The sequence below is a fragment of the Herpailurus yagouaroundi genome, unplaced genomic scaffold (genome assembly GCF_014898765.1).
Source record: "Herpailurus yagouaroundi ecotype Mexico unplaced genomic scaffold, PumYag 77, whole genome shotgun sequence".
NCBI classification, from domain to species: Eukaryota; Metazoa; Chordata; class Mammalia; order Carnivora; family Felidae; genus Herpailurus; species Herpailurus yagouaroundi.
In genome coordinates this window covers 84,794,555-84,805,416 of record NW_024412388.1, presented here as the reverse complement: position 1 = coordinate 84,805,416, position 10,862 = coordinate 84,794,555, and positions in this window count along the sequence as shown.

Below are 10,862 nucleotides of genomic sequence, written 5' to 3'. Positions count from 1 at the left end.
TGGATGAATATATATATATATATATATATATATATATATATGTATATTCATCCATCATCCATGTCCATTCATCCATCAATGGACATTTGGGCTCTTTCCATACTATGGCTACTATTGATAGTGCTGCTATAAACATGGGGGTGCATGTATCCCTTCGAAACAGCATACCTGTGTCCCATGGATAAATGCCTAGTAGTGCAATTGCTGGATCATAGAGTAGTTCTATTTTTAATTTTTTGAGGAAACTCCATACTGTTTTCCAGAGTGGCTGCACCAGCTTGCAGTCCCACCAGCTGTTCATAAGAGATCCTCTTTCTCCACATCCTCGCCAACATCTGTTGTTGCCTGAGTTGTTAATGTTAGCCATTCTGACAGGTCTAAGGTGGTATCTCATTGTGGTTTTGATTTGTATTTCCCTGATGGTGAGTCATGTTGAGCATTTTTTTCATGTGTCAGTTGGCCTTCTGGATGTCTTCTTTGGAGAAATGTCTATTCATGTCTTTTGCCTATTTCTTTCCTGGATTATTTGTTTTTTGGGGTGTTGAGTTTTATAAGTTCTTTATAGATTTTGTATACTAACCCTTTATCTGATACGTCATTTGCAAATATCTTCTCCCATTCCATCGGCTGCCTTTTAGTTTTGCTCAGTGTTTCCTTTGCTATGCAGAAGCTTTTTATTTTGATGAGGTCCTAATAGTTCATTTTGCTTCTGTTTCCCTTGCCTCCAGAGACATGTTGAATAAGAAGTCGCTGAGGCCAAGATCAAAGAGGTTTTTGCTTGCTTTCTCCTGGAGGATTTTGATGGCTTCCTGTCTTATGGAGGTCTTTCATCCATTTTGAGTTTATTTTGTGTATGGTGTAACAAAGTGCTTCAGGTTCATTCTTCTGCATGTCACTGTCCAGTTTTCCTAGCACCACTTGCTGAATAGACTGTCTTTATTCCATTGGATATTCTTTCCTGCTTTGTCAAAGATTAGTTGGCCATACATTGTGAGTCCATTTCTGGGTTCTCTACCTGTTCCACTGATCTGAGCATTTGTTCTTGTGCCAGTGTCTTGATGATTACATACTGTCTTGATGATTACAGCTTTGTAGTATAGCTCGAAGCCTGGAATTGTGATGCCTCCTGCTTTGGTTTTCTTTTTTAAGATCGCTTTGGCTATTTGGGGTCTTTTCTGGTTCCATACAAATTTTAGGATTATTTGTTCTAGCTCTGTGAAGAATGCTGGTGTTATTTTGATAGGGATTGCATTGAATATGTAGGTTGCTTTGGGTAGTATTGGCATTTTAACAATATTTGTTTTTCCTATCTAGAAGCATGGAATCTTCTTCCATTTTTGTATGTCTTCTTCAATTTCTTTCATAAGCTTTCTATAGTTTTCAGTGTATAGATTTTTCACCTCTTGGGTTAGATTTATTCCTAGTTATTTTATGGTTTTCAGTGCAATTATAAATGGGATCAATTCCTTGATTTCTCTTTCTGTTGCTTCATTGTTGGTATATAGGAATGCAACTGATTTCTGTGCATTGACTTTATATCCTGCAACTTTGCTGAATTCATGAATCAGTTCTAGCAGTTTTTTTGATGGAATCTTTTGGGTTTTCCATATAGAGTATCATGTCATCTGTGAAGAGTGAAAGTTTGACATCCTCCTGGCCGATTTGGATGCCTTTTATTTCTTTGTGTTGTCTGACTGCAGAGGCGAGGACTTCCAATACTATGTTGAATAACAGTGGCAAGAGTGGATGGACCTCCTTGTCTTGTTCCTGACCTTAGGGGGAAAGCTCTCAGTTTTTCCCCATTGAGAATGGTATTAAGTGTTGGGTCTTTTGTATATGGCTTTTATGATCTTGAGGTATGATCCTTCTATCCCTACTTTCTTGAGGGTTTTTATCAAGAAAGGATGCTGTATTTTGTCAAATGCTTTCTCTGCGTCTATTGAGAGGAATATATGGTTCTTGTCCTTTCTTTTATTGATGTGGTGAATCACACTGATTGTTCTGCGGATATTGAAGCAGCCCTGCATCCCAGGTATAAATTCCACTTGGTAGTGTGAATAATTTTTTTAATGTATTGTTGGATCCGGTTGACTATTATCTTGTTGAGGATTTTTGCATCCATGTTCATCAGGGAAATTGGACTGTAGTTCTCCAACAGAGAACAGAGAACTATAGTTCTCTGTCTGGTTTTGGAATCAAGGTAATGCTGGCTTCATAGAAAGAGTCTGGAAGTTTTCTTTCCATGTCTATTTTTTGGAACAGCTTCAAGAGTATAAGTGTTAACTCTTCCTTAGATGGGGTAAATTAATTCTTAACCCTTCCAGAAAACAAACAGTACTCCCTGGAATGTCTCTTTCCCTAAGTCTTTGGTGATTCCTTGACTACTACCCAGTGCAAATTACTTCTTTCCATGTTCTCTTCCCACTATGCTCTAGGTGTTAGTCATTTCTACTAGGCCTGAAATGATTCTCTAAAATGCAACCTTTTATTGTGAGTAAATTTCTCAATAATCTTGACTTGGTACAATATTCCTAGCTGATGTACTTTAGGCATTTCTTGACTTTAGCACCTGATACAGTTTTCCTGTCCAAATCAGCCCAGGTTTCATTCTTTCTCACATCAATGTTTTCATTTCTACTAGTATCAAGACTTTATAGTTCCTTTCAAATATCCATCTTCTTCAAATTTAACTTATTTACTTTCATCTTTGTTAAATTCCAGAGACCATACCATCAACCCTCCTGTCAAAGTACCAACAAAGCCACTTAAAATTACAACTCTGCTATGAGAGATAAATGTATTCTGCTGTAATTGTGTATAATAAAGGAATTGACTTAGTTAGGGAGGTCAAAGGAGGGTTTCCCAGTGAAAGCATGATTAAACTAACATTAGAAGAAAAAATGGGAAGAAAAATTACACCTTGCTATTATTTACTGTTGTTCCAATTCCATTATCTCAAATGTGAGTTTCCATTTGACTACAGTCATATATTACCTTCTAATGGCATGGTTTTTTAATTACCAAATCTTTGTTTTTATTTTAGACTCCAGACCCTAAACTTCTCTATGCTTTCCTTATATACCTCCCACTTGCTTCACCAACTAAAATTGGCCTCTATTGTTAACAATGTCATATTACATGAAAGACTGTCCCAACGGGATGAACTCCCTGCCAATCTCCAAATTCCTCAACCTATCTAATATACCCACCCTGCCCCCAATTACTCTTCATTATGCCAGCCTATTTCCTCACAGTAATAAGTCACAGTCTAAAAATACCTTTTCTTTAAATCTGTTTATCCTATTTAATATGGATTCAAGAGCATCTAGAATACTTCCTGGCATTCAGTATGTAATCACTAAATACTTGTTAAGCAAGTGAATGAATGGATGAATGAATGAATGAATGAATGAATGTTCTTTCCTTAATTCTTTCACAGAGAAAGTAGAGAAGGTTGAAGGTTGAGAGTACCATAAATGTAAGTCATCTCCTCTCAGCCAGGTAACTCAGTTTTCTTTTAAAGTCTACCTACTAAGTCTCCTTTGCCTCTCCTACATCACTTGTTCCTAGAAATATTCATGCCACTCTCCCTTCCACCAAATGACTTCTAATTTGCTAAGATCCAAATGAACTCCTTCAAATTCCTTCCAGTTTTGCTTTCTTCATTTTTCCACCATCAGTCTTGTCTGTTTGAGCTATTCTTTTTAAATGAGCAAGAAAGTGGAAGCCAATTTGATATAATAACCTCAACTTTCACTCATTTCACTTATTTGCTCATTTATCAAAAATGTTTTGATGCTCCTTTGTCTAGGACAACAGGGATTATCCCTACCATTAAGAAGCTCATAGAAGGGTCATGTTCTGTAGTAACTGCATGTTCAAGGCCCTGCATAGTCCACCTGTTGTCTTTTCTCTGTATGCAACTTTTTTCTACTATGGCCTAGTCCATGTAGTATCCATGCACTGCCCACTAGAGCTTTCTAAGAGGATGAAGATCTTTTCTTTTTGCGCTATCTAAAACAATAGCCACCACCTTTACTTGACCATACAGCACTTGAAGCATGGTTAGTGACACCGAGAACTGGATTTTAAATTTTATTTAATATTGATTTAAGTTTAGATTTAAATTTAAATACACATGTGGATTACTAATCTATTAGGATGTTTCTGGCCACTCAGCTGTTTTATCAGTTCTATTAGTTTCTTTCACATAGCAAGTTGTTTTTGTTCTCAAGATTTTTGCACATGCCATTTTCTCTACCTGGAGTGCCTCGTGTTTGCCCCTGCACTCTTATAAAACTGTTCACATGGTACTCATTCTCTTCCGTGAGAACTTGGCTTAAGGGTGCTCTCCTCTTCTTCCTGAACTTCTCATCTAAAGCAGAAATCTCTTCACATTTTGACCCCTTATACTGTCTATCTCTCCCTTCTGTTTGCTATTTCCTTTACAACACTTACCAAAACTGGAAGTATTTCACGTATTTGTCTGCTTTCTTGATTATAGTGTCTCCCCCAACAGAATATAAGCTTAATGAAGGCAGAGATTATGCAAATCCTGTAAATCCTTGTGATTCCACAGACTTAAACAGTGTCTGTTCTATAGTAGACATTTATAAATATTTTTGAATTATTGAGTGAGCAAATGATGGCTATAATTTTAGCATATATAAAGTATGTGGGAGTATGTGAAGTAGTGAAAAAAAAATCTCCTTAAAACAGAAGCAGGGATAGAGTTCAGTGCAGATTTGTATGAGCTAAGTGGAAAAGACAGTGAAGAAAATTCTAGGCAGGAGAAACATTCTGTGTAAATGCATAGAGGCATAAAAAGCATGACCTGTGTAGGAACAGTGAGAAATTATATGCAACTGAAGTGTTGCACTGTTTCTTCACTTGAGACCTTCTTCTCCTTCTCAGGAAAAAGAACTATTTATTTCCAAGAGAAAGTCATCCACCAATGTTCTTGGTCTGATACTTTTGCCATTGCCTTCTGGAGCATGTCTCATCAATTATCCTTTTATATTTGCTCAATTTCTTTATTCCCACTTTCTGGGCTGCCTAACATATATGCTTGGATAACATTCATGGTGGGGGTTGGGGTGGGGAAATCCTCTCCATGAAATCCATATAGTGCCTTAAAACCTCTATATTCTTTCTCATTATGCCTACCACCCTTGACTTGCTCACCCACCCCTTGGTGATGTCTTTTGTTCCACCACTTGACTAAACTGCTTTCCTGGAGGCAGTACATCTGTGGTCATTTTTCTTGCTTGACTAAAACTTTGAATAGCCAACTTTTTAGAGTCAGATGGATAAAGGGTGAACTTTCAAGCTTTGAGTGTAAATCACACTCCACCCCTGAACAGTTCTGGCTTCATCTTTCAAAATGTTTTTGAAACTATTACACCATCATGTAGTTGAAATGGACTATTTAGTAATGTACTCTCCATAACTGGTGAGCTTGGCTGTTGCCACGTTTGAGAAGTCATTCCTGACCTTCCTAGACCGAGCCTTTTCATGGCAGGAACTATCTCCCTGCTTGTCATTCTATTTCCATCCCCTAGTATGAGGTCAGCCTTATGGTGAATGAGTGATGATGCACTGTATTTAGAGCCTGATTTTTGGTTCTCAGGGAAATTTCCCCTGTGTATGCCTAACTCTCAGAACTTGGAGGCCCTCGGGAATATCACAGAGGAAAATGCATCATTTTTTACATTCTCTAAATGAGAATAGGCACATAGTTTTGAATAAATGAGTGAATACATGAGAAATGAGTGAGAAAAGAAAGGCATAACCACCTTCAAATATGCTTTGTTCATATTAATAGGCTGTTTGCATTTGATTTCAGGGAACAGCAGGAGAGAAAATAAATAAATAAAAAACAAGGCAGCCTCCCTATTTGTAATTTAAAATTTGTTTCAGATTCTCCTACTGTAATTAAATAAGTATGCATGGCTTAAGAACTCAATTTAGGCTAACTCTTGTGTTAGGTACCACGGATAACAAAAGAAAAAGAGAACCTTAATTTAATGATAAAGGTGGTGATTTTGATTTGAACTTGAAAGAAACCAAATTCATGCCAAGGGTCATCTCATGGATTTGTGAGTTTTAACAACACTCCCTACTGCAATTTCTCAGAATATCATTTTATACCTTTAATTAATAACTTATCTCAAATGCTTTTTTTTTTCAATTAAAGATACTTTCAACCTCACTGGCATAAAAATCCATCATACAGGTTACTACTGCTACTCCCTCTTCTTGTGTTAAAAAAAGAATGCTTAATTTATTAGTTTTCTTGTATGAAAATTATTGTATTGGGTTGCAGGTTTGCCCTCTCCATTTTTTGTAAAAATTTGTTTAGCAATCTCTCCTTTCCCTACTGCTTATTTCAAATATTTCCTCTGAAATACACTACCATTTGCTTACAATTATTATTCATCCGGGGCGCCTGGAGGGCTCAGTCGGTTAAGTTTCTGACTCTAGATTTTGGCTCAGGTCACAACCTCACAGCTCATGGTACAGAGCCTCACATTAGGCTCTGTGCTATCAGATTGGGATTATCTGATAGATAATTCCCATTATTTTGGGATTAGCTCTCTCTGTCCCTTCCCCACTCTCTCTCTCTCAAAATAAATAAACATTAAAAAAATTATTATTCATCCATCCTTCTCAGTGTACTGAAAGGATGGGCCAGAGAATTCTGAGTAGAGCAGACATTCTCTTTCTCGGGCTTTCCATATGGGAAAGTCATAAATGGAATCAGAAAGTTTATGAGAATTTGTTCTTTTCTTTTTTTAAATATTTATTTTTGAGAGAGAGCACATGCGTGCAAGTGGGGGAGGGGCAGAGAGAGAGGGGGACAGAGCATCTGAAGCCTGCTCCCTGCTGACAGCAATTTGCCCAAAGTGGGCTCAAACTCATGAACCAAGAGATGATGACCTGAGCTGAAGTTGGACATTTAACTGACTAAGCCACCGGGCACCCTGAGAATTTATTCTAGTCCACTGAAGAATGTTTTTTGAATACAGTTTTGAGCAAAATAATAATAATGATAATGATAAAAATAGTAGATATATGAAGATTTGGTATAAAACTCCACAGCAACTTTTTATAATAGTATATAGAATAGTAATTCTACAGTTAAAGATGAGTACCATGGATACTTTCATATCATGAGTAATTGCTGACCTGGCAGAAAACAAAACTTACTAACTTGTTCACTCTTTCTCTGGGCAATTAAACATCATGACTGCTATGGTTTTAGGAGCTGATACTGTCCTTAATGGTCAAAAACTCTGTAATTGGCTGCTGGGTCTAGAAAACAGCCACATTTTGTCAGCAGTCTGTTCATAAGCATTTCTAAAATTTTGGAAGCAACGCACCAGAAGTTCTGATGGCAATCCAGGCCAGGATCTTGTGCCTTTTGTTTCCTCAAGTCTAGGAGAGAGACAGATGAGAATTTAAGACTAGGATTATATCAACACCTCATCTTCAATGCACCCGCTATCGTTTTCCAAAAGGATCATTTGCTTTTAGTGAAGATGAAGGTAGGGGTGGGAGTGTGTAGAGGGTGGGGAAATTAAAAATGCTACTTAAGGAGCGACTGGGTGGCTCAGTCGGTTAAGCGCCTGACTTTGGCTCAGGTCATGATCATGTGGTCCATGAATTCGAGCCCTGCGTCAGGCTCTGTGCTCAGGGCCTGGAGCCTGTTTCAGATTCTGTGTCTCCCTCTCTCTCTGACCCTCCCCGGTTCATGCTGTCTTTCTCTGTCTCAAAAATAAATAAACGTTTAAAAAAATGCTACTTAAGGAATGCAAAGAGAAGGAAGGAACTCATCTCTAGGATTCAAAATAGATTATGTAATAAATCAATTTTCTTACAATCCAGTCTGCTCCCCTGAGGGAACATTTTCTAAATGTCTTTATCTTTAAGCAATCCCAGTTTAAGCCTGGAGGGTTTCTCCCAAAGTATAGGGGAAGATACTAGTATCAACTGGGACAGCAAGGTCAAGAGGCATCCTATTGTGTGGCAAAAGTTTGTGGTGATAGGAGAAGGGAGTGGTCAGACTTGTGACTGATAATTGCCTCGGAGAGCTTCAGCTCTAATTGTGTGTGTGTGTGTGTGTGTGTGTGTGTGTGTGTGTGTGTGTGCGGGGGGTGGGGGGCGCTGGGAGGAGAGCAAAAGGGGAACAAAAATGTGATAATAACTCAGTGGGAGAGGATAATGGAAAGCTCTTGTCCTAACTCCTCATTTGGGACTCTGGGAAGTGGTTGGCTTGGAGTTGACCTGATATGAATATGCTTTTTAGCTTTCATGAGGTGCCTCTGTTTCCTGTGTGTATAAAAGGAGCCCAATATAAGAGAATCTACCTGGAGTGCTTGTGGCGGTGGTGGGGGCGGGGAAGGGGAGACACGTGAAAGAGATGAAATGCCTCTTTAGAGAGACTACAGGGCGATCAATCCAGGAAGAGACTGAATTATGTATTGTCAGACCACAGAGACCCTGACATGATGTAAGATCAGGCCAAGCCAGCCAGTGAGAGCAGCTTCAACCAATCTGAGAGGCTCCTACCTTAGATTACTTCAGCCAACACAGACACAAGTGCTGATTGCTAAGCAGTGCACAGACAGGGAAGGGATGCCTCTGTGGGTCTAGAGGAGCCTGCAAACATGCCTTGCGAGAACCTTTTCACCTGTCCCATGAGATTGCGAACACTTAAACGCCATCTTGAAGAACTCTTGGGTTAGGGGTAGAGTGTTTCGGAGGTAAGAAATACCAAGTAATATGCAACCAAAGGAACATTTTACATTATAAGACTAGGCTAAGTTTGAGGTGCTACATATGTTCTGCATTGTAGAATCACTCACATCTGTGATGGGGTTTTGGCGTGGTGGAGGGGGGTCCAGAGCCAAAAGCCAAGAAAGAATTCTTGAGACATCTTTGGTGCAAAAAAGGTGATATTCTTAAAGCATGGGGACAGGACCTGTGGGCAGAAGGAGTTGCACTAGAAGCGTGAGGAGGAGCTGATTATATACTTGGGAGTTGGGGGATGTAAAGGCAAAAGGAAAGTTTCCAAAAGGGCCTTCATAGGCTAAAGCGGACTCACAAGATACTGGAGGCCTTGTTATTTCTGAGCTATTTTTCCTCTAGTAAGGTATTAACACTAAGACAGTAGGGAGTTCCTGGAGGAATGTTTTACTCTGCCTATCTCAAGCACTTGTCAGTGGGCTGCAGGTTATAAAGAAATTTAATTTTATTTATATTTTTGTCTTGCTTTGTTCCCCACATCACCACAGAGGGGAAGGTGATGTTAGGGCTCCAGGAAGATGAGTCTATGGCTTTCTGGAGGTTAGGCTATTGAAAAGATTGCCTTTTTCTTGTAATTTACTATGACATTTGTAAACTGATGGGGACTCATGTCCTGAGTGACTGTGATCTCTATTAGTTTACCATTTGTTTTTTGTTGTTGTTGTTGTTTTGTTTTTGTTTTTTTTTTAAATTTTTTTTTCAACATTTATTTATTTTTGGGACAGAGAGAGACAGAGCATGAACGGGGGAGGGGCAGAGAGAGGGAGACACAGAATCGGAAACAGGCTCCAGGCTCTGAGCCATCAGCCCAGAGCCTGACGCGGGGCTCGAACTCACGGACCGCGAGATCGTGACCTGGCTGAAGTCGGACGCTTACCCAACTGCGCCACCCAGGCGCCCCTACCATTTGTTTTTTCCTTTCCTTTGTTCTTTCTGTTCCTTTGTTTTCCTCAGGAGAGCCTGAGGGTTGTTACACATATCCTACCTGTGGTGGAGGTGGTGGCCTTGCTAGCCTGTGCTTTGTCCTCAGCTTGCCTTTGGCTCCCTCATCATTTGTTGTCCCATTACACTTGTGTGAGTCAGTATAGATGAACACATGTTATTACATGCATTTTTAAGACTTTTCTCTTAAAAGATTATAAGAAGATATTTGCCAAGTGGGTGGGTAAAGCACAGTCATCAAAACTAGAGGACCTTTGAGAGAAAGGGTACTATTAATAATTACTCCAACATAGCAAGCAAAAACCAAACTATCCCATGCCATCTAGGACACATCCTATAAAAGGAGCTGAATTCTGTTGAAGATGAAAAATTTTGGGGGTGCTGGGGAGAAAAGAGAGAGAAAACTTTTACTTTAATATATACATTTGTTTTAAAAAAAATTAAAAAGGGGGCACCTGGGTGGCGCAGTCCGTTGAGCATCTGACCTCCACTCAGGTCATGATCTCACAGTTCGTGAGTTCGAGCCCCGCGTTGGGCTCTGTGCTGACAGCTCAGAGCCTGGAGGCTGCTTCGGATTTTGTGTCTCCTTCTCTCTCTGCCCCTCTCCTGCTTGCACTCTGTCTCTCTCTCTCAAAAATGAATAAACATTGAAAAACATATATATATATATATATATATATATATATATATATATATATACACATATATTTTTTTTAACTGGTATTTCCTTAGCTAAGACAGTTTATACAAATAAGAATTAAACTGTTCTAAGAAATAAACATAAATTCAGTGGATGTAAGTTGGCTAAAAAGTGGACAAAAGAAGAGTTCTCTAATGGAAAGGGATACATGAGAAAATAGTAATTTAGCAACTAGAAAGTAGATTTGAGTGGGGAGGGACACAGCTGGCCAGAAACTGACATTGCAAGGATACTTATAGCTGATATGGATTTTAAATTTCATCTGAACTTTGCTATGCTACTATATCTATCCATATCCAGCATTCCAAGCCTCTGGAAAATCTGGAATGTCCTTCCATTACTGGTTTGGTGGATGTGAGGGAGGGAATGAAGGCATAGGAACTGTCTGCAATAAGGGTGAAGCCAATGCAGC